Source organism: Macaca fascicularis, chromosome 2 (assembly GCF_037993035.2).
Source record: "Macaca fascicularis isolate 582-1 chromosome 2, T2T-MFA8v1.1".
NCBI classification, from domain to species: Eukaryota; Metazoa; Chordata; class Mammalia; order Primates; family Cercopithecidae; genus Macaca; species Macaca fascicularis.
The window spans coordinates 26417173-26444694 of NC_088376.1; the positions used below are offsets into that span (position 1 = coordinate 26417173).

General features: G+C 37.1%; 1 protein-coding gene and 1 long non-coding RNA gene across 3 annotated transcripts in view; one reads left to right on the forward strand and one right to left on the reverse strand.

Annotated features, from left to right (window-relative positions):
- Window positions 1–27522, forward strand: part of ZNF385D (zinc finger protein 385D) — a 990373-nt gene that overhangs the window by 391307 nt on the left and 571544 nt on the right. The gene's annotated exons all lie outside the window — the stretch shown is intronic.
- LOC135969492 (uncharacterized) lies at window positions 697–27262 on the reverse strand. The gene is made up of 4 exons (XR_010584753.1): window positions 27209–27262; window positions 23429–23520; window positions 3030–3105; window positions 697–890 (listed from the first exon to the last, which is right to left on the reverse strand). It is a non-coding gene; the product is annotated as an uncharacterized lncRNA (long non-coding RNA).

Consider the following 27522-nt stretch of genomic DNA (forward strand, 5'->3'; position numbering starts at 1 on the left):
ATGTGATCTACAAAATCAGCAATTTCATGTGGTTCATTCCAAGAGTAGTTGTGTTTTATAAGTTCATATGATACTGTTTTTCACTTCAACGCTACTATTGCTCATTATCTACATTATTACATTGCATTATTATCTACTTTTATGTAATAAATTTCCCCAAAGTTTAGTAGCTTAAAACAACAAAAATTTATGTCACAGTTTCCATGAGTCAGGAATTCAAAAGTGACTTAGCTGGGTTGTTCTAGTTCAAGGTTTCTTGTGAAGTTACAGTTAAGTTATTGGACAGGGCTGAAGTTAACTGAAAGCTTGACTGGGGCTGGAGGATCTACTTACAAGGTGGCTCATTCACATGCCCAGAAAGTTACTGTTGGTTGTTCCAAGAGGCCTTAGTAGTTCCTTGCCCCAAGAACCTCTCTATAAGGCTGCTTTAATAACCCCACAATATGGCAGCTAGCTTCACCTAGAAAAGGATCAAAGAAGTAAAAAGGAAGTCTACCATTTTGCTCAGATATCACAATGCTTTTTATGACCTAGTCTTCAAGTCAGACAGCATCACTTCTACCATATTTTGTACACTAGAAATGAGTCACTGAATCCAGCCCATAAGCAAGAAGAGGGAGAATCAAAGAATTTTAAAGCCACCACAACAGCAATAGTTACTCTCTATGCAAACATACGTGACCAGTGCTCACATAATGTTTTGAAGCACAAGTTCATTTGGCGAAGGCAAGACACATATTTTTCCATCCTGGTGCTCTCTTTCTCTACTTATCTCCTCTTACTTCCAGTCTTTCTGCAAAAACTTCATTCTTCTCTCTCTTTTATCAGCATCTCTACTGAGATACAATATCTGAAAAGTAGTAGTCTTTATTATTTGCCATTTCAAGGACCTATGAGACAAACATACTTGAACCTTGTAAAAAAGTAAATGTTTAATGAAGTGAGGCAGGAGTTTTATTCCAGCTCTATTTATATTAAACTTTAAATCCACACATTTTGTGAAAAACTAGCCCAACAATTTGTTAGGGGAAAATTTACTTATTGTGAGCCAGCGTAACTGAGTTGTGGTTTCAGCTTAGTTGCTAACTAGCTGTCAAATATTGGATAAAAAGTTCAATCTCACACCTCAGTTTTTCTTATGTCTACAGTGGGTTACCTATAAGATTTTATTTAATGAAAAAATAGTATATGGTTATGATTAATTCTATTAATCATATATTAATATATTATATAATTATATCAATCATATTAATCATAATTATATGAATAATATATTATGTACATATTATGTACATACTATTTCATCATCCGGATATTAATCCCAGTATCCAATAGTTATCTTTTCTGTTCCTCTCCCTCTTCTTTCTTCCCTCCTCAACTAGACCCCAGTGTCTGTTGTTTCCTTTTTTGTGTTCATAAGTTCTTATAATTTGGCTCCCACTTATAAGTGAGAACATGTAATATTTGGTTTTCTGTTCTTCAGTTAGTCTGCTAAGGCTAATAGCCTCCAGTTCCAACTATGTTCCTACAAAAGAGATGATCTAATTCTTTTTTTTTTTTTATGGTTGCATAGCATTCCATGGTATACGTGTACCACATTTTCTTTATCCAATCTGTCTTTAATAGGCATTTAGTTTGATTCCATGTCTTTGCTATTGTGAATAGTGCTGTACTGAACCTTCATGTGCACGTGTCTTTATGAGAGAATAATTTCTATTCCTCTGGGTATAATGTACTAATGGGACTGCTGGGTTGAATGATAGTTGTACTTTTAGCTCTTAGAGGAATCACTATACTGCTTTTCACGTGGTTGAAGTAATTTACACTCCCACCAACAGGCTATAAGTGTTCCCATTTTTCTACAAACTTACCAGCATCTGTTACTTTTTGACGTTTTAATAATAGTCATTCTGACTGGTATAAGATGGTAACTCATTGTGGTTTTGATTTGCATTTCTCTAATGATCAGTGTTACTGAGATTCTTTTCAATATGCTTGTTGGATGACTGCATGCCTGTCTACATAATATGTACATAATATAATAGCACAGAATTTTGTGGGGTGTTTTTCCCCCTTCTGTTTGGTGTAGTTATACAGGGCAATAAAAAATACCCCATGGCCCCCCATATCCTCCTTTTTAAAAATGTCTGGACCCAGCCCAGGCTATTCTACAGGCAAATGATTTATTAACTGTGTATCATTTGGTCAGGGTGACCATTGAAAAAATATTGGCATGTACTGGAGACAGTCACAACTGTTTTCTATTGTGCTAAGTGTCATCATGTCCATTGAGTGGGCTTTTGGAGCTGGTGAGCCTGAATTCTGGAAGCTGTATACTGAGCAAATAAGCTTTCACACTTAAAGTTCCAATTTTAGATATTAATATGAAGAAAATATGTTTCGTTTTTTCATGGATTTTACTTTTCTTGGGAAAAGTATACTTTTTTAATGTTGAATATTGTGAATATTTTTATACAGTCAAAATCACCTATGCAGGAAACATTTGTCATAATACCGAGCACCTAAACATGCCTTTCACGTAACATCTAGCCTTGTTCCCCAAGAAGACTTTTCAAGGTGTTAATTTGCCAATTTGCTTAAAAATGTAAATTTGATTAAATTTACAATGAGCTATCTAGAGACACAGACATAATAGAAATGTGTTGTACTCATAAAAGAGTAATTAAATAAGAACACATACGGAAAATTTTACTAATATCAGGCCTGGTCTGGAGACAAAAGCCAAATCTGATTACAAACATATGTCTCAGATCACAGACAAACTTCTAAGCTCTGAGACAATTTAGCAATAACTTAAGTCACATCAGAACACACACATCCTAATCTACTTTTGCCAATGATGGCATAGTTCCTGAGTTTTCTCCTCCTTAAAGCAAAAATAAATGAATTAAAAAGCAAAGGCAAAACACGTAGCGTATCTAGTATTCCACGATATTGGCCCTAATTTAAATCCTGGGTTTACATCATACCAGTAACAGATAGACAGCAAACATTCATTTAGTACTTACTCTTTAACAAGAGACTGATTGGTGAATGTACATTTGCAACAAAGTAAGAAACAACACTGCTCTCAAGAAGCTGAATCTAGAATTAAGAGATTACAATAAAGATTTTAAAAAGCAGCATAAAAGGCTTCAAAGATATCCTACTTCTGGAGATGATTAATAAAAACACAAAACAGAACAGGGTAAAAATAGTTGAAGTGTTTCTCTATCTGGAAAAGAAGGCTGGTGTGATTTATTATTTATTTACGAATTCTATAGTAGTGTCATTATTAATATCTAGTGTATCTTATTCTTGCCTTAGGCTATACCAACTATCTCCAGGTCTGCTGAACGAAAAGCAGAGGAGAGAACTGGTGGGGCAGTGTCTTTGCCCTTAAACAGCCTCCATTCTGCTCGTTTCTCCAAAGATGTACAGAGCTATTGAATCAACTTTTTTGTTTGTTTGTTTTCCTTTTATTAGAGACAGGGTTTTACTCTGTTGCCCAAGCTAGAGTGCAGTGGTGTGATCATGGCCCACCGTAACCTCCAATTGCTGGGCTCAAGCGATTCTCTTGCTTCAGCCTCCTGAGTAACTGAGACCATAGACAGCCCCACCTTGCCTGGTTAATTATTATTATGATTATTTACATACATATATATATATATATTTAGAGATGGAGTTTTCATGTGTTACCCAGGATCATCTCCAGCTCCTGTCCTCAAGCAATCTTCCCACTATGGCCTCAAAAACAGCTGGGATTTCAGTCATCAGCCACCACAGCAGGCCCTGAGTAGTCTTTTAGGTAGACCTGCAAACACAGTTCCCACCCCATCTTTTATTACTGTTTTTCATCTTTGAACTTCTCTCCCTTGATTAATTCTTTACATCTCTTGAAAGCCAAATATAACCACTATTCAAAGGAACTTTATTATCTGTGGAGCCCCCCAAACAATCACCGTCATACTCAAGCTTTATTTAAAAAAATAACGTTAATTGAAATGTAGTATGTATATATAAAAGCACACAAACACAAATCATAAGTGTACAGTTCAATGGATTTCCACAAAGTAAACATATCTGTGTGACTACCGTTGAGTCAAATAATAGAATATTACCAACACCTCTAGCAGCCCCCACAATGCTATCCCTTGGAAATCAATCTTCCTCTAATAATAATCATAGATTAGTTCCACCTAATACTGAGTTTTATTTAAATGGCATCATGCAACATGTACTCTTTTGTACCTGGTTTGTTTCGTACAATATCATGTTTGAATGATTCATCAATGTTGTTATATGTAGCAGTGGTTTATTATTATTATTATTATTATTATTTTCCTGAGACGGAGTCTTGCTCTGTGGCCTAGGCTGATGTGCAGTGGCACAATCTGGGCTCACTGCAACCTCCGCCTCCCAGGTTCAAGCAATTCTCCTGCCTCAGCCTCCCAAGTAGCTGGGACTACAGGCATGTAACACAAGCAGCTAATTTTTGTATTTTTTAACAGAGATGGGGTTTCATCATGTTGGCCAGGTTGTTCTCGAACTCCTGACCTCATGATCCACCCGCCTTGGCCTCCCGAAGTGCTGAGATTACAGGCATGAGCCACCTGCCCAGCTGGTTTATTATTTCTCAGTGCAAAATTGTTTTCCATTATATGAATGTACCAAAATATATTTACCCATTCTGGGGTTGATGGAAAGTTTGGGGCTGTTATAAATAACACAACCATAGGCAATGTAGCACATGTTTTTGGTGATTATCTGTTACATATAGTGTGTCTACTGTACTCTTCTGTGTATTTCCTCTTACAGTCTAGATATTTTCTTTTGATCTATCTTCCAGATCATTTATCTTGAGCTGCATCCCTCTATCATACTATGAATTTTAGTTATTGTATTGTTTCAATTCAAAATTCTCCATGTGATCATCCTCTTATAATTCTCCACTTGGTCATTTGTTTGAAGATACTAATCAAAACTGTTTTAAATTTGTTTTCTTATTACTGTAGTATTTGTGTCACATGTGGATATGTTTCTGTTGCCTATTGTTTCTTCTGATGCTATTAATATCTCTAAAAAAAATTTGCTTTCATTACCAGTCTTCTGAATGAGAAATTTTAGTGATAATTTAACGTATCCTCTCGCAGGCCAAAAAGAGCTATATTACTCAAATCTGATCAGATCTTGAAATGACTTAGGCTAGTTTGCAGCTTCAGTAAGGTTCAGGATACCTCTAATTTTCGCCATATACATGGTGCATCCCTCAAGGTATCCTAATCAGAGCTTGAGTGTTTGCTAGGGCCATTCTTCCTTGAACGCACTGAAGTAGAAGTCTGGTCTCCCTAGAACTGTGGAAATGCTGAAAACTTCATATTACCCTTCAAGTAGGTTTGGCTTCTTTCAACACACTTGATGCTTGGCTCGTTTGCATCTTGTCCTGTGTAGTTAATCAGATGACTCAATGGAAGAACAGGTATTGATTGCCAATCTCACTTTAATTTTGTTTTAAATTTTCATGGGTACATAGTAGGTATATATATATATATAGTGGGTACACAGGTACATAGTAGGTATATACATATTTCATTGGTACATAGTAGGTACATAGTAGGTATATATGTTCGTGGGTACATAGTGGGAACATGAGGTATTTTGTAAAAATCACATGAAGGTAAATGGGGTATCTATTACCTCAAACATTTATCCTTTATTTGTGTTACAACCAAATTATATGCTTTTGGTTATTTTAAAGTGTACAATAAATCATTATTGACTGTAGTCACCTTGTTGTCCTATCAAATACTAGATCTTATTCATTCTATCTAATCATATTTTTGAACCCATTAATTATTCCTATCCTCACTACCCTTTCCAACCTCTGGTAACCATGATTTTACTCTCTCTCTCCATGAGTTCCATTGTTTTAATTTTTAGCTCCCACAAATAAGTGAGAACATAGGAAGTTTGTCTTGCTGTGCCTAGCTTGTTTCATTTAACATATCTTCCAGTTCCATCCATGTTGTTGTAAATGACAGGATATTATATTTACGGCTGAATAGTACTCCACTGTGTATATGTACATTTTATTTATCAATTTGTCTGTTGATGGACGCTTAGGTGGCTTCCAAATATTGGCAGAGCAGTGCTGCAAGTAAACTATGAAAGTGCAGATATCTCTTCAATATACTGATTTTCTCTCTTTTGGGTATATACCTAGCAGTGGTATTGCTGAATTGTATGGCAGTTCTCTTTTTAGTGTTTTTGAGGAACTGCGAAACTTCTTTATAGTGGTTGTACTGATTTCATTTCCACCAACAGTGTTCAAGGGTTCCCGTTTCTCCTCTCCCTTGCCAGAATTTGTTATTGCCTGTCTTTTGGACAAAAGCCTTTTAACTGGGATGAGATGATATCTCATTGTAATTGGTATTTGCATTTCTCTGATAATCAGTGATGTTGTGCACACTTTTATATCCTTGTTTGCCATTCGTATGCCTTCTTTTGAGAAATGTCTACTTAGATCTTTGCCATTTTTAATTGGATTAGATTTCTTTTTATTGAGTTGCTTGAGTTCCTTATATATTCTGGTTAGTAATCCCTTGTCAGATGGATAGCTTGAAAATATTTACTTCCATTCTGTGGGTTGTTTCTTCAATTTGTTGATTGTATCCTTTGCTGTGCAGGAGCTATTCATTTGATGTGAACCCATTTGTCCATTTTTGCTTTGGTTGCCTGTGCTTGTAGAGTATTACTCAAGAAATCTTTGCCAGACCAGTGTCCTGGAGAGTTTTTCCAATTTTTTCTTAGTAGTTTCTTAGTTTAAGATCTTAGATTTAAGTGTTTAATCCATTTTGGTTTGATTGTTGTATATGGTAGGAGGTGGGGGTCTAGTTTCATTCTTCTGTATATGCATATCTAGTTTTCCCAGCACCACTTATTGAAGATATTGTCCTTTCCCCAATGTATATTCTTGGCACCTTTGTTGAAAATAAGTTCACTGTAGATGTACGGATCTATTTCTGGGTTGTCTATTCCTGGTCTATATGTCTGTTTATATGCTGGTACCACACTGTTTTCCTTACATTATCTCTGTTGTATAATTTGGAGTCAGGTAATGTGATTCCTCAAGTTTTGTTCTTTTTGCTCAGGATAGCTTTGTCTATTCTGGGACTTTTGCAGTTCCATATAAATTTTAGGATTATGTTTTCTATTTCTGTGAAGAATGTTATTGGTATTTTGATAGGCATTTCTTGAATATATAGATTGCTTTGAGTAATATATAGATTTTTGACAATATTTATTCTACCAATCCATGAACATAGAATACCTTTTCATATTTTTGACCTCTTCAATTTCTTACATCAATGTTTTATAGTTTTCATTGTAGAGATCTTTCACTTTTTTATTTTATTCCTATTTAATTTTAATTGTAGCTATTATAAATGAGATTACTTTTTTGATACTTTTTTAGATAGTTTAGTGTTGTCATATAGAAATGGCACTGATTTTTGCATGTTGATATTGTATCCTGCAACTTTACTGAATTTGCTTATCAGTTCTAATAGTTTTCTGTCAGTCTTTAGGTTTTTCCAAATATAAAATTGTATCATCTGCAAACAAGGATAATTTTACTTCTTTCCTTTTCCTTTCCAATTTAGATGCCCTTTATTTCTTTCTTTTGTCCTATTGGTCTAGCTAGTACTTCCAGTACTATGTTGAATAACCGTGGTGAAAGTGGGCATCCTTGTCTCATCCCAGATCTTAGAGGAAAAGCTGTCAGTTTTTCCTTATTCAATATGATACTAGCTGTGAGTCTGTCATATATGACTTCTATTATGTTGAGGTATGTTCCTTTTATATCCAGGTTTTTGAGAGTTTTTATTAGGAAGGAATGTTAAAATTTAGCAAAGTTTTTTTAGCATCAAGTGCAATTATTATATGGTTGTTGTCCTTCATTCTGCTGATATATCACATTGTTTGACTTCTGTATGTTGAACCATTCTTGCATCCCTGGAAAAAAATCCAACTTGGTCATGATGAATGATTTTTTTAATGTATCGTTGAATTTGGTTGTTTGGTATTTTGTTGAGGACATTTGTGTCAATGTTCATCAGGGATATTGACCTGTTACTTTCTTTTTCCTTTGAGGTGTTTTCTGGTTTTATTATCAGTGTAATACTGATCTCATATAATGAGTTTGGAAGTATTCCCTCTCCCCTTTTCAGAATAGTTTGATTAAAATTGATATTGGTTCTTTTTCAAATCTTTGGTAAAATTCAGCAGTGAAGCCATTGGGTCCTAGCCTGTTCTTTGCTGGGAGACTTTCTTATTATGGCTTTGATCACATTACTTGTTATTCACTCATTCAGGTTTTGGATTTCTTTCCATTCAATCTTAGTAGATTGTGTGTCTAGGAATTTATCTATTTAAGTTTTCCAATTTATTGGCATATGGTTGCTCAGAGTGGCTTCTAATCATCCTTTTAATTTTTGTGGTATTAGTTGTAATGTCCCTTTTTCATCTCTAACATTGTTTATTTAGATCCTTTTTGTTTTTTTCTTAGTCTAGTTAAAGCTTATGAACTTTCTTTATAATTTCAAAGAAACAACTTTTCATTTTGTTCATCTTTTGTATTGTTTTAGCCTTTCAATTTCATTTGTTTCTGCTCTGATGTTTATTATTCCTGTTCTTGTAACTTGTAGTTGATTTTATTTGTCCTTGATTTTCTACTTCTCTAAAATATACCATTAGGTTGTTTATTTGAAGTTTTAACACTTTTTATATAGGCGCTTATGACTATAAACTTTGCTTTTAGTACTGCTTTTGCTGTGTCCCATAGGTTTTTGTATGTTGTATTTCCATTTTTATTTGTTTCAAGAACTTATTACATTTTCTTCTTAATTTTTTCATTGACCCACTGGTCATTCAGGACCATATTGTTTCATTTCCATGTATTTATATACTTTCCAAATGATTGCTAGCCTTATTCCATTGTAGTCAAATAAGACACTTGATATAATTTCTTTTTTTGAAATTTTTAAGACTTTTCCTTGTCCTATTATATGGTCTATCCTTGAGAATGATTCATATGCTGAGGGAAAGAATGTATATTCTGCAACCATTGGATGAAAATAATAAATATATATTAGGTCCATTTATACTTAGTGCAGATCAAGTTCAATTTTTCTTTGCTGATTTTCTTTCTAAATGATATTTCCATTCCTGAAAATGGATGTTGAAATCTCCAACAATTATTGTATTGGGATCTACCTCTCTTGATAACTCTGATAATATTTGCTTTATATATCTGGGTGTCCCAGTGTTGGGTGCATATATATTTACAGTTGTTATATCTCCTTGTTGAATTGACCCCTTTATCATTATATATAGTGACTTTCTCTGTCTCATAGTTTTTGTTTTTAAACTATTTTGTCTAATATAAGCATAGTCACTTCTGCTCTTTTTTGGCTTCCAGTGGCATGAAATATCTTTTTCCATCCCTTTATTTTCAGTTTATATGTATCTTTAGGTGAAGTGTGTTTCTTGTAGGCATCAGATTATTGGGTCTTGTTTTTCTATCCATTCCTCTAGTCTGTGTCTTTTGATTTGAGAGTTTAGTCTGTTTATATTAAATGCTATTATTGATAAGTAAAGACTTACTCTTGCAATTTTTTCATTTTTTTTTTTGGCCTTCTCTTTCTTCCCTCTTTCCTTTTTGTCTTCCTTTTAGTGAAGGTGATTTTCTCTAGTGGTACATTTTCATCTTTTATTTTTATTCTTGTGTATCCATTATGTTTTTTGATTTGAAGTTACCATGAAACTTTCAGGTAATATCTTATAACCCATGATTTTAAACTGATGACAACTTAACATTTATTGCATAAACAAACAAAAATCAAGCAAGTAAATTGAAAACTAATAAAAAACCCACACTTTAACTTCATCATTCTACTTTTAAACTTTCTGTTTTTTTCCATTTATTTGTTATGCTATGGCTTAAGCTGTTGTAGTTATTATTTTTGCTAGGTTCATCTTTTAGTCTTTCTATTCTGGGTACGAGTAGTTTATACACCACAATTATATAACAAATGTTTGTTATAATATTGTTTTTTCTATGCACTTACCATTGCAAGTGAGTTTTGTACATTCACATGATTTCCTATTACTAATGTCTTTTTCTTTCAAACTGAAGAGCTCCCTTTAGTATTTCTTGTAGGACAGGTCTGGTGTTGATGAAATCCCTCAGCTTTTGATTGTGTGGAAAATGATTTCTTTCTCCTTTGTGTTTGAAGAACATTTTTACTGGATACATTATTCTAAGATGAAAGGTGTTTTGTTGTTGTTGTTGTTGTTCTGCACTTTAAATATGTCCTGACACTCTCTCCTGGCCTATAAGGTTTTCACTGGAAATTCTGCTGCCAGACTTATTGAAGCTCCATTGCATGTTGTTTATTTTCTCTTGCTCCTTGTAGGATCCTTTCTTTATATTTATATTTAGGAGTTTGATTATTAAATGCCTTGAGGTAGTCTTCTTTGGGTTAAATCTTCTTGGTGTTCTATAAACTTCTTGTACTTAGATATTGATGTCTTTCTCTAGGTTTGGAAAGTTCTTTGTTATGTTTTTGAATAATCTTTCTACCTCAATTTCTCTCTCTCTCTCTCTCTCTCTCTCTCTCTCTCTGTCTACTCTTTAAGGCCAATAACTCCTAGATTTGGCCCTTTGAGGCTGTTTTCTGGGTTTTCCAGGCATGTTTCATTGTTTTTCATTCTTTTTTCTTTTGTGTCTTTTTACTGTATATTTTCAAAAAGCCTGTATTCAAGCTCACTATTTATTTCTTTTGCTTGATCAATTCTGCTAAGAGACCCTAATGCATTTTACAGTATGTCAATTGCATTTTCTGCTTGATTATTTTAAATTACTTTAATCTATTTGTTAAGTTTATCTAATAGGATTCTGAATTCCTTCTCTGAATTATCTTAAATTTCTTTGAGTTTCCTCAAAACAGCTATTTTGAATTATTAGTCACATATATCTGTGTCTCTGGGTTTGGTCACTCATGCCTATTTAGTTCATTTGGTGAAGTCATGTTTTCCTGGATGATTTTAATGCTTGTCAATGTTATTGGTGTCAGAGCATTGAAGAATTATATATTTATTCTTACCTTCATAGTTCAGCTTATTTGTACCTGTCCTTCTTGGGAAGCATTTCCAAGTATTCAGATGGTCTTGGGTGCTGTAATGTAAATCTTTCATCAGCTTTTTGCAGCTGTATTTAGGGGACACTCAAGCTCAATAACACAGTAGCTCTTGCAGATGTGTAGAGGTACTGGCTCGGTGGTCTTGTGTAAAATCTGGAAGAGTTCCCTGGAATATGAGGCAGAGACTCTTGTTCTGCTCCCTTACTTTCACCCAAACAAGTGGAGTTTCTATTCCTTTCTGAGCTGTCTGGAACTGAGACAGGGGTGACACAGGTACCCCTGAAGCCACCACCACCACTGGAACTATGCTGAGTCAGACCCAAAGCCAGCATAGCATTGAGTCCTGCCCAAGGCCTGTGGTGACTACTGCCTGGCTACTGCCTATGTTCACTCAAAGCCCAAGGACCCTACAATAAGCAGATAGTGAATCCAGCGAGCTTTGTTTCCTTCTCTTCAGGATGATGAGTTTCCCTGGCACCAGGCGGGTCCAAAGATGTCATCCGGGAGCAGGGCCTGGAGTCAAGTACCTTGGGTTTTAATTAGTCCATTTGCATACTGCTACAAAGAACTGCCCAAGCCTGGGTAATTTATAAAGGAAAGAGATTTAATTGACTCATAGTTCAGCACAGCTGAAGATGAAGAGAAAGGTAGGACCTCCCTCTCAAGGTGGCAGGAAGAAAAAGTGCCAAGTAAAGCGGAAAGAGCCCCTTATAAAACCATCAGATCTTGTGAGAACTCATTACCATGAGAAAGGAATGGGGGAAACTGCCCCCATGACTCCGTTACCTCCACCTGGTCTTTCCCTTAACAAGTGGGGATTATGGGGATTACAATTCAAGATGAGATTTTAGTGGGGACACAGCCTAAATCAGGTATCTACTTGGTGCTTCATTCTACTGTAGCTAAGCTGCCACCCAAATCACAAGAAAAAGTTCTTACCACTATTTCCTCCCCTTTTCACAAGCAGAGGAGTCTCTCCCTATGGCCACCACTACTATGGGCCCATGGAGATAACTGCTGGCTATCACTGATATTCACTCAAGACCCAAGGGCTCTTCAGTCAGCTTTTAGTGAAAGCTGCCAGATCTGTATCTCTCCTTTCAGGAGAGTGGGTTCCCCTCTGGCCCAAGCCAAGTCCAGCAACACCATCAAGCACCATGGCCAGGAATCACAGACCCCAGTAAACGCTCGGTACTCTACCCCACTGTGGCCCAGCTGGTATACAAGCTGTGAGGCAAAGTCCTCTTTACTTTTTATCTCCTTTCCTTAAGCAAAGGGAGTCTTTCCCTTTAGCTAACATAGCTTGAAATGTGCTGGGTCACACCTAAAGCAAGCATAGCTCTCAGTTTCACCCAAGGTCCACAGCAAGTACTGCCTGGCTGCCGTTGCTGATTATTTAGGGCCCAAGAGCTCTTTAATCATTAGGTGATGAATGCTGCTAGGACTTGGCCCTTTGCTTCAAGACAGTGGGTTCCTTTCTGGTCCAGAGTGTGTCTAGAAATATAACATAACAGTTAGGGCCTGAAATGGGTATTGAAGATGCAAGACAAAGTCCTCTTTATTCTCTCCACTCCTCACGCAGAAGGAATGGGGTTCTAGGACCTGCGAGTTCTTCTACCTGGGGCTGGGGGAGGGATGGCTCAAGTACTCCCTTGGCTTCCTACGCTGGTGTCTCACTAGCTCATGTGTATCTCAAGTCCACTGACTCTGAACACAGCACAGCACCTGGACTTGCCCAGGAATTGGAGTCCTTGTGGCCTAGACTGCCTTTTAAGTTTATTTAGAACCCCAGAGCCCTTTAGCCCATGGTGGAGGGTCTTGCTAAAACTCATATTCAGACTGCTGAGATGGTTAATTTTCCTCTGGCTATGGCTGATCTAAATGCTCCCTCCGTGGTGGCATTGGCTGTGTTCTACCCGATGTTGCTTTCCGCTTTGACTGGGCAGCACTGAGTTGCAATGCGACGTCCCACAATCGCTTCCCTCTCCCTCCCTCAAGCACATAGATGCTCTCTCTGCACCATACACCCACAGCTGGGGGGTAAGGAAGGGGTGGTGTAAGCAATTGAAGACTTTCTTTCCTACCTACTTCAGTGTCTCTTTCCTTAAATGATGTTAAAGCTACCCACTTTAGTGTCTCTTTCCTTGCATGATGTTAAGACCAGATACTGTGATTGCTCACCTGATTTTTGGTTCTTATGATGGTGTTTTTGTGTGGATAGTTGATCAATTTGGTGCTCCTGTATAGGGGATAATCACGGGAGGCTTCTGTTCAACCATCGTACTCCACCTTCCTCCCAATGTCTTTTTGGAACCTCATTTGCCATTGGAATTTTGGTCACTTAAGTCCTAAATGCCTTGGCAGTTCAGAACTCCAATTGTTGTTTCCCTAGCCCTGTGAAATCATTGAAAGTTCTTCTGTGTGTTGGGAGTCTTAAGAGCCCCTCTAACTACCTTAGTCATATCTTGTCATATGTCAGAAATCAGTAAGTGACCCAAGGAAGAAGCCAATGGACAGAAAATGTAGCTCTCCTCCATAAGCTTTCCTTCTCTCTAGGAACTGGCCCTTTAGGACCAGCTGCTTTAGCAGCTCTCTAGTGATTTGACATCCTTTGTTTAAAATTTCATCAGGGATATTTAATTCTTAACAGGATTATTGTTCTGCCATAAAATAATCCAAAATACCTGGAAGTAGAAGTTCCAGACTTGAATTTTTATTTATTCAATTTTTTAAAATAAATGCTTAAGTGGCATTAGGATAAAGCTGCTGCCAACATATAAGACAGTAAATTTGGGGGGAAAAATTATCTTGATTATCAAATTTTAAGAAATTTGAGGAGATAAGACCAGAAATCATTTACTTCCCCAGGACTGAAATAAATAAAAAGAGACTAAACAGTGCTAAAGCTAAACAAATGCTTCAAATAATGACCATTACATCACATCTAGATTATGTATTTTACAATACCCACTTTTCACAAGTTAAAGGTAAACACTTTCTTTGTAGATCAAACAATGTATGGAATTTTTCACTATTATTTTAAATAACAGTCTTTACAGATTTTAATTTATGTGTGTTCTTTTAGAATTTTTTTCGTATTTGTATGCTGTAACACACATAAAACTCATAAATCCACATGCATGTGCATGCACACTTATTCTAAAAAATTAGAAGTAAATCTGCCAGGCCAGGGGCTGTGGCTCAAGCCGGTAAGCCCAGCACCATAATCCCTATAATCCCTTGGCCTCAGAGGCTGAGGTTGGCAGATCACTTGAAGCCAGGAGTTCGAAACCAGCCTGGCCAACATGGCAAAACTCCATCTCTATTAAAAATACAAAAAATAGCTGGCTGTAGTGTTGGGAGTCTGTAATCCCAGCTATTCTGGAGGCTGAGGCAGGAGAATCAATTGAACCCAGGAGGCAGAGATTGCAGTGAACTAAGATTGTACCACTGGACTACAGAGTATGACTCCGTCTCAACAAAACAAAACAAAAAAAGAAGTAAATCTGCTAATTGACACCAATAGGTTCACAATAGGTTTATATGGACACTACTAATAAATCAGGAAATGAATACGATGAGCATTTCTGATTATAGAGCCTCTGCTGGATGTGATGAATCCAAACCAGTCCAAGAAATGTTAGGGTAATTAAAATGAAAGCCACAGTGGGGGCGCCCAAGATGACCGAATAGGAACAGCTCCAGCCTCCAGCTCCCAGCGTGAGCGACACAGAAGACGGGTGATTGCATTTTCAACTGAGGTACTGGGTTCATCTCACTGGGGCGTGTTGGACAGTCAGTGCTGGTCAGTGGGTGCAGCCCGACCAGTGAGAGCTGAAGCAGGGTGAGGCAGAGAAATGCAAATCAAAACCACAATGAGATACCATCTCACACCAGTTAGAATGGCAATCATTAAAAAGTCAGGAAACAACAGGTGCTGGAGAGGATGTGGAGAAATAGGAACACTTTTACACTGTTGGTGGGACTGTAAACTAGTTCAACCATTGTGGAAAACAGTGTGGCAATTCCTCGAGGATCTAGAACTAGAAATACCATTTGACCCAGCCATCCCATTACTGGGTATATACCCAAAGGATTATAAATCATGCTGCTATAAAGACACATGCACACGTATGTTTATTGCAGCACTATTCACAATAGCAAAGACTTGGAATCAACCCAAATGTCTATCAGTGACAGACTGGATTAAGAAAATGTGGCACATATACACCATGGAATACTATGCGGCCATCAAAAAGGATGAGTTTGTGTCCTTTGTAGGGACATGGATGCAGCTGGAAACCATCATTCTTAGCAAACTATCACAAGAACAGAAAACCAAACACCGCATGTTCTCACTCATAGGTGGGAACTGAACAATGAGATCACTTGGACACAGGAAGGGGAACATCACATACTGGGGCCTATTGTGGGGAGGGGGTAGAGGGGAAGGATTGCATTAGGAGATATACCTAATGTAAATGATGAGTTAATGGGTGCAGCACACCAACATGGCACATGTATACATATATAACAAACCTGCACGTTGTGCACATGTATCCTAGAACTTGAAGTATAATAATAAAAATAATAAATAAATAAATAAATAGAAAGCAAGCCACAGATGCATCTTTACCAGCCTAAAGCTTCTCTTTCTCTCAGGTATGATATGAAACGAAGGAAAAGTAGTTCCTTAGCTTTAAAATGTCTACATGCTTTTTAAAATTTACTACCAGTTCAGTTTGTTTTCCAAACAAAACACCAGCTTTAAAAGCTGTGTTTAAAAGATCTTAGAGTGTTAGGGGATGTTTTTCAGCTCATTCAAGCCTGTAACATCATTCTACCTGAAGTCCTATACTATAAATGATTGACTTCATCAAATCCATTGAGATAGAACTGCACTACTCAATATGGAGAACCTACAAAAATGTCTCTGTATCTATTGCTGAAATTCAAAATAAGATTTGTGAAATTTACTCTAGAGAGACAAGGAGTAAAGACATAGGAAACAAGAAAATGAATACTTGTAAACTTTTCAACTTTCCCTCAAAGTACATTTTCATTTTATATAATTTCAAACTTACAGAAAATTTACAAGAATAGTACAAAAACTCTTATCTAGACTTCACCTGGATTCACTAATTTGCGTCTTTCCCATTTGCTTTACTATCTCTTCTTCTTCCATTCCTTCCTCCCTTCTTTCTTCCGTATTTTTGAGCTATTTAAGTGTTGTTGGAAATATTTTGCCCTTTTAACCCTAAATACTTCAGTGTGTCTTTTCTTAAAATAAGGATACCCTCTTACCACAGAAGTTATCAGCATCAGGACATCAGGAAATTTAATGTTGATATATTACCAAATCTGCAGTTTATATTCAAATTTGTCAATTGTCCTGGTAATGTCCTTTTTAGTTATTCCTCCCATGTCCAGAATCCAATCTAGACTCATATACTACATTTAGTTTTCATGTTATTTGAGTCTTTCATTGTGAAACAATTCTTCAGTCTTTCTTTATCTTTCTTGTTTGGACATCTGTGAAGAATACAAGCCGGTTATTCCCAAGGATGTTCCTCAATTTTTTTTCTGACATTAGATTTTTAAAATGTATATTTTTACTTAGCTACTTTCTGTATGCTCTGGCATGTTATGTCTAGGAAATATATCTGTCTTGCTTACTTGTGTTTCTCCATGATTAGTCCTGTGCCTAGGTACACAATAAGTACTCATTAATTGATTTTTGAATAGAAACATACCAATATGTGGCATTCATTTGATGCATATTATGTAATTTTTATTCCTTGCTAAAACTTCAAATCTAATTATCCTTAAGCCCATTTTTCAGATAAAGAAAGTTAGGGTCAGAGTCTATTAATTACCAAAGTTACATAAGACACTAATTTGCAGTAAGTACTAAGCTCCAAAGCTGTCCCGTCATCACAGATCTCTTCTCTTCATACTATGTTCACTCTGTGAAATTTTTCAATCTTCCAGGCATTGCACTTTCTGATTCTAGTGTCAACTTTAAAATCAACTATACTGCCAATTATTAAGATACAAATGTAACTGAATGGAATGACATAAACCTAAGGGCTAACGTATTTTTATCTGCTAAATACATGAATATATGCATCTTCCTACATTCAGTAGCTTCTGAGGATATTTCGCAGTCTCATATTGTTTGTCTCCAAATATAGTTTATAATAAGAATAGAAATTACCTTTGAACATATAACAAAGTATTATGTTACTTCAAGATCTGTGAAACTGGGCTGGGTGCAGTAGCTCATGCCTATAATCCCAGCACTTTGGGAGGCCAAGGCAGGTGGATTACCTGTGGTCAGGAGTTGGCAACCAGCCTGGCCAACATGGTGAAACCCTATTTCTACTAAAAGTACAAAAAAATTAGCTCAGCATGGTGGCAGGCACCTGTACTCAGGAGGCTGAGGCAGGAGAATTGCTTGAACCTGGGAGGCAGAGGTTGCAGTGAGCTGAGATTGCGCCACTGCATGCCAGCCTGGGGGACAGAGTGAGACTCTGTCTCAGGGAAAAAAAAAAAAAACTGAGAAATTGGACATCTTTTTCATTTTCTTTTTTTCTTTTTTTTTTTTTTTTGCAAAAAGGACCAACTGTGGGGCCAGTAGTTACAAAGATTTTCTGAAGCAAGTACATGGAAGAGCCCAGGAATTATTCTTTCTTTTTTTCTCCATTTGTATTTGTAAGAATATCTATATTTTTTTTTACACATACAATGATGCCAATTTCAGTTTTTAGCGAATGAAGGAGACAAAGAAGGAGAAATTTGTATCTCATGTCTGAAAGAGTTTAAACTTACCTTGATATTTTTTTATCTTGGCTAATGAAATTTTGTTCACTCTTTACTCAAGATTATAAAATGATTTGTGGGCCAATTGTATTAGATTGAATTAGAAGAGTTAAGTGGGAAATGATGATAACTAGCATTTATAGGCCATTGATTATATTCCAAGGCGTTGTGCAGAATACTTTGCCTGCAATTAAATGAATATTTAATGTAATATTTAGTCACTTTTGTACTAATGTCTTCATGACATTTTGTACCTATAATAATATCTAACATAAAATAACATTAATATTAGTAACCATTCTAAAATTGCTCTGAGTTAATTCTTGTATTTCTGCTCTGAATTTTTCTTTTTATTTTGATCAGTGTCATTGTCAGGACCATTATTTTAATTTACGCTTTGTTGCTTTTAATTTATATCTGTAGAATTCTGGGCATGCACACATTTTTAATCACTAAAGAGAAGAAAAACAAAGTTATTATTAGGTTATCACAATTACTTTTGCACCAATCTAATATAAAGAGGTCTCTAATACAAGGAGATCTCTTGCATATTCATTGTATTATACCTTAAAGGCATATGAATGGAGATACTGTAAAACACCAGCAGCAGAAAAGTATAAAATAAATTGCTTTTACAAGAGGAATTCGGTATTTTGATTGGTATCATTTTTCAGAATATAGATTGAGATCAGAAAGTTTTATATATGGATTACTATATTCAGAATCTTAGGCAATAAGGATATTAATTTGGATAATGATAGAAGCAGTAAATAAAGTAAGATGGGAACTCTTTCCCCTCCCTATCCTTAACTGCATTTCTGCAAACTACTGTGGTTCTATGTATAGTTGATCACAAACTGAAAAACTAGACTAAGCACTGTTCACCCTTCTCCTGGCCACTGCTTTAATCATACCTCCAAACACACCCTCACACAGACCCAATACTACCATAAGACAGTGACCTACACAGATGATAAACTTCTCCCACATGACTACTGCCACAGAGTTATAAGTGGAACATCCAGTTTGCTTCAGCTTTAGTAACCAGAAAAGAAAATGAGCATTTTAAGTATTACAGGAAAATTGTATTAAATTTCTTGGGAAAGGACCATTAAGTCCAGGTTGGGTTTTTGAACTAGGATAAAAATATTGAATAAAAGATACTGCTCCAAGCAAGACTACTGTTTAACAAATATTTGCCCAAAGAATAATTTATAAAACACTAGTTGTCAAAGATCATCTTGGAGAAAGTGGCTGGTGTTTAAATATTTGGAAAATGTGTTATTACATGGTCGCCCTCACATATTAGAGTAATGGTGACTCCAAGATGTCTTGCAACATGAAAATCAATTTTAACTTTGTTTAATGAAACATTTCCCCAGTATATATTAATGTTCCCTCATCAGGAAACAACTTTAAAACCACAGAAAATATGAGAATGTATGTTAGGCAAGAAAATGATAAGACAGAAAAAGGAAATCATCCGGTTCCAAAAAAATACCTTTCCACAGAGAGTCGGACACCTCCCCAGTTAATAGCACTGGCAAGAAGCCAGCATAAATATTGAACACATTTCCTTTCTGGGAGCTGAACTGCTGCATTCCATCTGAAAGAAATCAGTACTTCCATATTTTACATTCTTAAAAAAGAAGTAAGGAACCTAATTCTCTCTACAAAGCTTCTAAAATCCAGACCAAACCTTTTTTGTGAACATCATGTGCTATTTCTAAGCTGCCTGCTTGGCACCTCTGCTATGATGCCTTGCAGGCACCTCAAGGTTAACATTTCCAAAATTAAACTTCAGTGAACTTTTCTCCATAAGTATGCTCTCTGCAGGGATGTCTTCGCAGGGGGTGGTTCCACCATCCCCTGCTGTTTCTGTTGATAACCTAGAATTTACCTTCTACCCATCTTTTTCCACACCTACCATTTCCCCCTCACCTATTGATCTTACCTCCGAAATCCCCATTTCTCTACTTCTCTTTACATCCAGCACCAGGATTCTAGCCAAATACATAATCATCTCTTCCCAGCAATACTCTCCTAAACATTTTCTGTCTGGCTTTATGTTGCCTTCCTCTTATTGCCCGTAATATGTTTTCCACAATTTAATGAGATGGACCTTTGAAAGGCACTCATATAACCAGTGAGGGATATATGATATATAACTCATATATCCCTTGCTGCTTCTGTTGCTCTTAGGATTAAGGCTCACTTCCTTAACCTGGCCCACAGGACCCTGTGTGATGTCCTGAAAACCCATGTCACTTCTTTTTGTGGGGATTTTTCTCCTTAATTCTTTTCCTTTTAGTCGTAACAGTCTTCTCTCAATTTCTCGTAAGTTTTATGGTCATTTTTATCTCAATTTCTGCAAATGTTCCTTCTTTCAGAGGTGCCCCCATCCCATCCAGTGCTCTCTCCCACTAAATGATGGATTTGTATGTATTCTTCAGAACTAATGTCTCAAGAAAAGCCTTTCCTGAATCCGTGGATCATGTTAGAATCCTATATGGATGCAATCCATTCACTTACAAAATACTTGGTAATCAGTTTTTCAACAATTGAAATGTAACAATTGATGAAATAATGCACGTAGCTCTACATTAGACATTTTAGAAATTGATGACAGGAAAGAAAATTCCTGTAAGTTTCTGTTCTTTCATTCATTTATTTAATATCCAAATACCAAGACCTTTTTTATATTCCAGGCATTCATTTGAAAATTATTTTCTTTTATTTTTTTTAGTTGACATATTATAATTGCACATACTTATAGGATACAGAGTGATATTTTGATACATGTGTACAGTGTATAATACTAAAAACAGGTGGCCGGGCGCGGTGGCTCAAGCCTGTAATCCCAGCACTTTGGGAGGCCGAGACGGGCGGATCACGAGGTCAGGAGATCGAGACCATCCTGGCTAACACAGTGAAACCCCTTCTCTACTAAAAAAATACAAAAAAAAAACTAGCCGGACGAGGTGGCGGGCGCCTGTAGTCCCAGCTACTGAGGAGGCTGAGGCAGGAGAATGGCGTAAACCCGGGAGGCGGAGCTTGCAGTGAGCTGAGATCCGGCCACTGCACTCCAGCCTGGGCGACAGGGCGAGACTCCGTCTCAAAAAAAAAAAAAAAATACTAAAAACAGGATAATTAGCACATGTGTGTCCTTATTTATTATTTCTTTGTGTTATGAACATCAAAAATCTTCTCTTGTAGCTGTTTCAAAACATACAATAAATTATAGTTAACTATATTCAACCTATGGCGCCACAGATTACCAGAACTTGTTCCTCCCATCTAGCTGTAATTTTGTATATTTTAAACAACCTCTTCCTATTCTCCTCTTCTCCATATCCTCTAATACTCACGATTCTACTCTCTGCTTCCAAGAGCTCAATATTTTTTAGCTCCCACATGTGAGTAAGAACACACAGTATTTATTTCTGTGCCTGACTTATTTCACTTAATATGATATCCTTCAGGCTGCTGTGAATGATAGGATTTCATTCTTTTTATGGCTGGATAGTATTTCATTCTTTTTATGGCTGGATAGTATTCCATTGTGTGTATATATCGTATTTTCTTTATCCTTTTACCTCTCGATTAATATTTAGGTTAATTCCATATCTTCACGATTGTGAATAGTGCTGCAATAAACAAAGGAGTGTACGTGTCCTTTTTATATACTGATTTCCTTTCCTTTGAATAAATAACCAGTGCTGGGATTGCTGGATTATATGGTAGTTTTATTTTTAGTTTTTTGAGAAAACTCCACACTGTTTTCCCTAGTGGCCGTCCTAATTACATTTCCACCAACAGTGTACAAGGGATCCGTTTTTACAGCATCCTCACCAGCATTTGCTCTTTTTGTCTTCTTGGTAATAGCCATTCTAACTGGGGTGAGATGATATTTCATTATAGTTTTGATTTGTATTTCCCTGACGATTAGTGGTATTGAGCATTATTTTTCATATATTTGTTGGCCATTTATTTGTATGTCTTCATTTGAGAAATGTTTATTTAGATCCTCTGCCGCTTTTTAACCAGATTATTTGTTCTGTGAGTGTTTGTGTTAAGCAGGGTGTGTGTGTTGGGGTGTGTGTGTGTGTGTATTGCTGTTTAGTTGTTGAGTTTCTTGTATATTCTGGATATTAGTCTCTTGTTGGATGTATAGTGTGCAAATATTTTCTCCCGTCCTACAGATTTTTTTCATCACTTCTTGATTGTATTCTTGGCCGTACAGAAGTTTTCTGGTTTAAAATAGTCCATTTGTGTTTTTTTGTTTGTTTGTTTTTGTTTTTGTTTTTTGTAGCCTGTGCTTTTGAAGTCTTAGCAATCAAATATTTGCCTACCTCAATGTTCTGAAACATTTCCCCTATGTTTTCTTGTAGCAGTTTTATAGTTTTGAGTCTTATGTTTCAGTATTTAATCCATTTTGAGTTGAGTTTTGTTGCCAGACACTCTTCTAGAAGCCAGTGAGCCAGAACTGAGTTAGACAAAGAAAGCTTCTGCCTTTTACAGATTTTCTCTTTCTGGGTCAGATTCTCTATTTTGCCTTGGAGTGAGGGGAGCAGTTAAATAAGTTGCCCTCTAAGATCCTTCTTGTCTCAGGTATTCCAGACAGCCTCACAGGCCCAAGGTTCCTTTTCCGTGTACCCACCCATGGGGCTAGCCCCATCTTCCATGGTGACAGGAGACCATGGTGACAAGGCTCCTTGCACTGTGTCTGAACAACTTCTGAGTACATCTGAGTACAACTCCTGTGACTGGAGTTAGGGCAAGTACCTTACATGGCTCTTTTCAGCACTCTGAAAATACCAATTTGAAATGAATGTGTTGATTGCCTTCAATCTCAGCTGAAGGGGAAAGATAGAGATTAGATTTCTGACTGATTCCTCACAAACACTGTGGTATTTTACAACTTTGTCAATTATTTTCTCTTACCGTTTTGGCTGGACAGATGAAAAAAATATCTTGAAGGAACAATTGCATTTCATTAGCTGCATTCAGCATCTCCATTTGTTTTTATCTGGCAATGCATTTTGCCTTATTATTTGAAGTGTGTTTTTCTTATCTGCTGTAGGCACTACACTTTATTCCTATTTGCTGATTTAAATAGATTTCTAACCAAGGAAAAGCACAAGATTCTCACATTGATGTATACTAAATTTCTGGCCTGGAATCATATGCTATTTGTGATACTTTAAGTGCAATGACATTTATGTAACTGTATTATTGGTTGTAGAATAACTTTAAAAGTAACTTTATTAACTACATGAAATAGAAACAACAAATACTAGAAACCTGTATTTTATGCTACAATCCCAGTAGGTGTTATTTTGTAATATTGCATTATGAAATCTCAGGGCTTTAAAGAAAGAACATTAGGGTTTGTATTTTCTCACCTGCCATAAAATGTAATACAATGTTTCATTTATCTTCAATGGTTTCTTTTCCTTGAATTATTTGTAATGAAAAAATATACTTGTACATTGCTCTGTTAAGAGAGAAAAAAATAATATCGGGAACATCCATGGTTTATATTTAGAAAATTCTCTGATTGCTATCCCCAAGCCATCACTCTACAGCTTAATATTTATTTGAATTTTTATTTCAATAGTGAAGCTTTCTGCAGTAATTTAGAAAAATAGGTTATCCAGTTATAATAGAATTTGGCAATAGAATTTAGTTCTACCCTGGGGTTATATTACAGGCAAAAATGTTCATTTTCATTGACTTGGAACAAAGGTTTTATTTTTTATTAGATATATAGCTTCTTGTCAGTTACAAATAAGAGTGGTGATATCAACAAAATAAGAGCTCCTATTCATTAATCCCATAACATATGCCCAGCAAGGTGGCATTACATAAATATGTCTCATTTAGTTCTAATAGTGATCTTTTGGAGAAATATTGTTATTTCCTTTTAAGGATGAATAACTGAGAATTTGAAGTATGAAACTTATACAAATTCCTGTGACTAGAAAGCAATAAAGTACAAGCTCTGGCCTGCGTGACAGCAAAGCTGATGTTCCTGACCTCTATTGTCAATCTCCAGTGTCCCTAACTCCAAAATATAGGTCTTCTTAGTGTGATCATCTCGCAAAATGATTTTGCCCATTATTTGTGCAAGCTGATATTCTTGGGTAGAAACAATAGAATATGATCTACAAGGCTTAGTTATATTAAATTTGAAAACAAATAAAGAGACAAAAACATTCAGGAAGGGTAGAGATTAGCCGGCATTTGCCCATTGCAGTGAATTATAACAGTTTTATTAAAATGGGAATCTCTCTGTGCATGTGTGTGGAGAAACACTCAGGCACCCTGGCGGTGATCTTGAGAAACAGGGTGCTGATTTGAATAGAATTGTTTCATCAAGTGCTGTCTTTTGCCTGAATGCCAAAATTAGTGGTACATTAGTATACTGATGAAACTGGTAAATCTACTCCTGAGACATTTTATTTACTAGTAGATGAATGGTGGTGACGTTTGGAGAGAGAACCTATGGGCTGGATAATAGAGAATTGAAGGGGAAAATGTCAAAGCAAAATGTTGGGTAGGCAAACTAAATGCATTATCAGCTTCTAAGCCATGAGGGAAAATCCATGTAGGAGGAAATGGGATGGAAATAAGGAGGAGATGGGGGCAGACGGTTATTCTTGGAGGCAGAGAGCTGGAGACAAAGCCTGCAGTGATTCCCCAACATAAGCAGAACACCAGTTCGAGCAATACATTATGCATATCCTCTGGGGTTTGGGTAGGCTTGTGCCATGTGAGTTTCTGAAGATGGAAAAGTGTGTAATTTTTCTTTTAAGACTGCTCAATAGGAATGCAGTATAGACTTTTTCCCCCTAGAAGAATGTCTTCTTCTTGCAGACATGGATGGCAGCTATTATAATCTCCAAGGATGCCATTGTTCATAAAGTAGGAAGACTCATGAAGATTAGTAGTGAGATGGGACCAAAGCCTCGGAACCAGGAAGAAATAAACTTGTCATAGAGTCATTACCAGAACAAAGTTATGAAATAGAAGTGGAATTTTATGGAAAGACAATAGTTGTGAACTACAATTATTGTATTAGGTCACTTGCATAGTAAGAAAAATCTTGATGAAAAATGCAATTAGAGCACCAAGACTGAAAATACATAATATTCAGATGTATTACTTTGTTTTTACTTGCTGTCAAAGAAATATCCAAGACTGGGCAATTTAAAAAAGAAAGAGGTTTAATTGGACTTACAATTCCACATGGCTAGGGAGTTCTCAGAATCATGTCTGGAGGCAAAAGGCTCTTATTACATGGTGGCAGCAAGAGAAAATGAGGACGAAGCGAAAGTGGAAACTCCTGATAAACCCATTAGATTTCACGAGACTTATTCACTATCATGAGAATAGCATGGGAAAGACCTGCCCCTATGATTCAATTACCTCCCCCTAGGTCCCTCTCACAACATGTGGGAATTCTGGGAGATACAATTCAAGTTGAGATTTGGGTGGGGACACAGCCAAACCATATAATTCCACCCCTAGCTGCTCCAAATCTCATGTTCTCACATTTCAAAAGTAATCATGCCTTCCCAACAGTCCCCAAAGTCTTAATTCATTTCAACATTGAAGTCCACAGTCCAAAGTCTCATCTGAGACAAGGTCAGTCCCTTCTGCCTATGAGCCCGTAAAATCAAAAGCAAACTAGTGACTTCCTAGATACAATGGGAGTACAGGTATTGGGTAAATACAGCCATTCCAAATGGGAGAAATTGGTTTAAAAAAAAGGGGAGGGGGTAGGGGGCGGGGCTACAGGCCCCATGTAAGTCCGAAATCCAGCAGGGCAGTCAAATCTTAAAGCTCCAACATACTCTCCTTTGACTCCAGGTCTCATATCCAGGTCACACTGATGTAAGAGCTAGGTTCCTATAGTCTTTGGCAGCTCTGCCCCTGTAGCTTTGCAGGGTACAGCCTCCCTCCAGGCTGCCTTCATGGGCTGGTGTTGAGTGTCTGTGACTTTTCCAGGTGAACAATGCAAGCTATTGGATCTACCATTCTGGGGTCTGGAGGATGCTTGCCCTCTTCTCACAGACCTACTAGGCGGTGCCTCAGTAGGGACTCTCTGTGGGGGCTCCAACCTCACATTTCCCTTCCACACTGCCCTAGCAGAGGTTCTCCATGAGCGTCCCAGCCCTGCAGCAAACTTCCGCCTGGGCATCCAGGCATTTCCATACATCTTCTGAAATCTAGGCAGAGGTTCCCAAGCCCCAACTCTTGACTTCCATGCATTCACAGACTCAACACCATGTGGAAGCTGCCAGGGCTTGGGACTTGCACCCTGTAAAGCCATGGCCTGAGCTCTACCTTGGCTCCTTTCAGCCATGACTGGAGCAGCTAGGACACAGGACATCAAGTCCCTAGGCTGCACACAGCACAGGGACCCTAGGTCTGTCCCACGAAATCATTTTCTCCTTTGCCTGTGGGACTGTGATGGAAGGGTCTGCCATGAAGACCTCTGGCATGCCCTGGAGACATTTTCCCCATTTTCTTAGGGACTAACATTCAGCTTCTCAGTTATTTATGCAAATTTCTGCAGCTGGCTTGAATTTCTCCTCAGAAAATGGATTTTTCTTTTTCTATCACATTGTCAGGTTGCAAATTTTTCAAACTTTTATGCTCTACTTCCCTTATAAAACTGAATGCCTTTAACAGCACCCAAGTCACCTCTTGAATGCTTTGCTGTTTAGAAATTTCTTCCACCAGATACCCTAAATCACCTCTCTCAAGTTCAAAGTTCCACAAATCTGTAGGACAGGGGCAGAATGCTGCCAACCTCTTTGCTAAAATGAAACAAGAGTCACCTTTGCTCCAGTTCTCAACAAGTTCCTCATCTCCATCTGAGACTATCTCAGCCTGGACCTTATTGTTCATATTGCTATCAGGCTTTTAGTCAAAGCCATTCAACAAGTCTGTAGAAAGTTCCAAACTTTCCCACATTTCCTTCTTCTGAGCCCTCCAATCTATTCCAACCTCTGTCTGTTACCCAGTTCCAAAGTGATTTCCACATTTTTGGGTATCCTTTCAGCAATGCTCCACTCCCAGTACCAATTTACTATATTAGTTTGTTTTCACACTGCTGTTAAAGACATAACTGAGACTGGGCAATTTACAAAAGTAAGAGGTTTAATTGGACTCACAGTCCCACATGGCTGGGTAGTTCTCAGAATCATGGCTGGAGGCAAAAGGCTCTTCTTACATGGTAGCAGCAAGAGAAAGTGAGGAAGAAGCAAAAGCAAAAACTCTTGACAAACCCATCAGATCTCATGAAATTTATTCACTATCTTGAGAATAGCATGGGAAAGACCTGCCTCCATGATTCAATTACCTCCCCCTGGGTCCATCTCACAACAGGTGAGAATTCTGGGAGATACAATTGAAGTTGACATTTCGGTGGGGACACAGCCAAACCATATCACCACAGATAATAAACTTTAAGTCATGGCAAAATTGG